We start from the raw sequence: 2,848 nt of genomic DNA, 5'->3' as shown, positions 1-2,848 counted from the left end.
CCCAGGAATAAGCTGCTTCTCGGCGAAGCAGTATTTGCAGGCAGCTCCCAAAAGCTTGGTGAAGCTGATGTATCAGACTTATCTAGGTAAAGGAATGAAACGAGAACCAAAAAGATCCCATGATTCATGGGATCCCCGCATGTGTTAACTGCGGGGCATTTTCTAAAGGTACATCCACAGCAGCTGTGGGGGATTGGATTTGCAAGACTTACAGTGACATGAGTATGTATCTCAAAACAAGTCTGAGTGTGAGAAAATGAAACACCTTCAATGCTGTATTCATTTTCTTTTGGTAACTGTCAAACAGGTCATTTTTTCCTCCCTCAGTTATGTGAGTTTCATGCTTTTGGAAAGTCTTAGGGGGGCAGCTATGAAAACAGATCTTTCTTCCTCAGACTGGATATAGAGTGGGCAATGTTAATATATATACCCCTTCATTTTCTGTTCCTGCATCATGATGAGCTGAAAACTGTCATGTTAAGGAGTGTGGATTGATTAAGCCTCTCTCCCCTTTTTTTTCCCATGCCCACTTCCTTTCCATCATCTTTGATATTTCTGCTGAGGGAATTTATTTTTTCTGCTGAATTGTAATGAAAAATTTTTCAGACCCCGTTGCAGACCTAGTCTTATACCACTGTAATGCAAGAAATAGTTAAACCAATGCAGACATTAAATCATACAATCATGGGCATAAAATACACCTTTTACAAGGTGTCTGGTGAATTTGTTGCCATGTTAGACCCAAGCATATGAGGTACTGCATACCCTCAGCCCCCCTTGGCACTGCAGAATTTAGGTGGGGGAAGGGGGTTAGCACTTCTTAGAACGGGACTCGTGTGTACTACCAAATACCAAATTTGCCAGAAAATGTCTTCTGTGCCCTGAGTGCCTCAGACCTCTGTTGCTGTAAGAGTATCATTGCGATGTTTTCATTACCTTTATTATTATTTTTAATTATGCAGTAAAGTGACCTGAAATGATGAATATAGAGCGTGTGTGCGTGCGTATGTGTGTGTGCGCGTGTATAGATTTTAACAAAACAGACTGTAGTACTTGAGTGGAATTACCTGTGTTGAATGAGATGTAATGTATTGAGGAGATGACTGTCCTGGAGGTTTGCCCACCATATCATTCACTTGAATGGTTACAACGGTCTTGCCTTTTCTATATATGTGTGTATGACTGGGGGGGCGGGCTTCATTTTTGGTCTATAAAAATAAAAGTTGCAGCTGCTTTTAACAGAAATAACTTTTTTTTTTTTTTGATGCAAAACTAGACAGGGCATTTTCAATTATATCCAGGTTTGCTTGCACTAGTACAAGGCCTACTGGTACATGCATGCAACCAGTTAAAAATCACCCTTAAACCTGCAAATGTGCCACTTGAATACCTCTTTGTTGTTGCACCAATAGAACCAAATCTAATGCTGCATGTTTTTAATATATGTATGATGCTAAGCATTTCTGCCTATAAATTGAAATCACAGCATGAAAACTTTTTATACCAAGTTCATAGTACTACAGTATTTTTAAACAAGTGGAAAACTGGCATCTAACACCAGTTCTTTCAATATGAGATAGCTCATCAGCCTGGAGAACAAAACTTATTTAATAAAAATACTGTGAAAGTCTATTTTTATACCTATCTAGCTGTAATTTTGCTTGAACATAACCTATTAGACTTGTGCTGACTGGATTTGGGAAATTATCTATTTTGGATTCTTACAGAAGTTGCTATCCACTTAAAAGAAAACAAACCAAAAACCCCTAACTTAAATCTAATTTGTAATGAGATTTATAGAAATTGTGTACACTTTTGCAAAAAACAATCCTACAATCAGTTCTGAAACAATCTCTTAAAGTATTTTCCCTTTACTGTCATATAAGAGAGTGCGGAAGCTCTTCATACTGTTTCTGCTAATTGACATGAGTATTTAATGAGAGATTTGATAGCTAATGTTGAATAAAAGTAACAGCATGAGGAGAGGAGAGAAGCTGCATCTTTTACGTGACAGCCAGCAGAGTACATAGACGTTTCATGCAGTCATTTGGTGGTAACTTTTTGTCCATTGAAGTCCTTACAGTTGTCGAGATGGTACAGTTCAATACAGTACCTTGATCACTGAGAATGGGGCACAAGCTCTTGTGTTTGAGTCCCTTTGTTAGCAGAGCAACTTCAAAGAGACTACTTCAAACATGCTCCATTCAGTCAACTGCATTGCAGGACAAAGTAGTCTGCTATGTAATGGTTAGGACATCAGTTCTTCAGGCTGAGAAGCAGCTGTAAGTCTCTGACCCAAGTTGTGTGGTATCACTAAATGGCTGTTGTTGACTTACCCTGGTATTGCAAGACTAGCTTTCCACAGGTTCTCTAAAGTAATAATGTAATGCAGACAACATGATTGTATGATCTTGATCTAGTCTGTGCAGCCTAGAGGAACAACTGTTTAGTGTAAGTATTTTACATCTGTTTGTTAGATCCAGTTGGGGGGTAGTTCTGCTAACATGTTGAGCTAATATTCTATTGATACCATCTTGTAGTTGTAGAATACTCTCACTGGAACAGCTTGACAGCAAGTTTTCTACTGAATTCTCAGTGTTCAGCCAGCATTTCTGGAGCTACAAGGTACTAAGAATTGCCTCACTGCTGTGTTGGAGGGCTCATGTTCTGGTACAAATTCACTTTATTTCTTCCAGATGCTCAAAAATGAATTATGACATTCACAGGAGTTAACTTTGTTGTTTATTCTGCCGGAAATGAAATTAGAAATGGAGCTACCTCAACTGTTTTCAGAATGCTCTAGGGCTATCTTTCCAATGACAAATGGAAAAGTTGTAATTTTAGAGTT

Source organism: Phaethon aethereus (genome assembly GCF_964289735.1).
Source record: "Phaethon aethereus genome assembly, chromosome: 4".
Lineage (NCBI taxonomy): Eukaryota > Metazoa > Chordata > Aves > Phaethontiformes > Phaethontidae > Phaethon > Phaethon aethereus.
Note: the sequence above shows the minus strand (reverse complement) of the source record.